This window comes from Eriocheir sinensis, chromosome 7 (assembly GCF_024679095.1).
Source record: "Eriocheir sinensis breed Jianghai 21 chromosome 7, ASM2467909v1, whole genome shotgun sequence".
In the NCBI taxonomy this organism is placed as follows: domain Eukaryota; kingdom Metazoa; phylum Arthropoda; class Malacostraca; order Decapoda; family Varunidae; genus Eriocheir; species Eriocheir sinensis.
Genome location: NC_066515.1, coordinates 23,536,743 through 23,537,716, shown reverse-complemented (window position 1 = coordinate 23,537,716; position 974 = coordinate 23,536,743).

Here is a 974-nt window from a genome sequence, read left to right as displayed (position 1 = left end):
GGTCCTAATTAAAACAACATTAACAGAGACGGAGGGGGACTTTACCTTCGCCTGAGAGGGTGATTACTGAAGCCCTCACTCACCTGGCAGCCCGGACAGGTGAACAGAACCTCCTCCCTCTGCACACCTGACCCATGCCATAGTGACCAACCTGCCGCCTCCCCTACTCTCTTGTTAACCCCCCTCCCCTGTCACTACCCTCCTCCCCCCCTGCACATCTGTCCCCTCCCCCTGTCACTGTTCTCACCCCTGCACATCTGTCCCCTGCCCTACTGTCCTGTCAGCTATTACCCCTGTCCCCTCCTCTGCAGTAGTATTAGTAGTAGTAGTAGTAGTAGTAGTAATGTATGTTTCAATATTTGGGTTCCTACTCGTCCCTTCCATCTTCTTATCTCGTACTTCCTCCTCCTTCCTTCCTTCCTTCCTTCCTTCATTTCTTCCTTCCTTCCTTCCTTCCTTCCTTTCTTCCTTCTCCCTCCACTCTCTCCACGCCAAGGGGAGGGAGGAGCTAATGACCCTCACACTTGACCTCGAACTGTCTCGCATAAAAACAGGTCATAAGAATATTATGCGACGGCAACTAATTTGAATGGAAATGTGGACGTGTAAAGGAAGGGAGATTGAAAAGAGGAGAGCGTCATTAGAATCACAACAGAGATTAAGGAAAATTGGTGTCGTTTGGCTGTAGAAGAAAATATATCATGAAAAATACAAAGAAAATCACAGAAAAATCCGCCTTATGGTAAAATTGACGGGAAATTGATAAAGTTGCTTGATTTTAAGAACGAACGAGGCCTTAAAATTACATAGTGGGTTGAAACTACTTAGGCCAAAAACAGAGGGAAAACCAGAGTACAGAAAATAGCTCGGAGAATGGAAGGACAGGAAAGTAAAAGAGAAAGAAAAGGAAAGTATAAAAAGTGTCGGAAAACAAAAGAAAATCGATACAAACAAAGAAAAACTATATAGAAAAT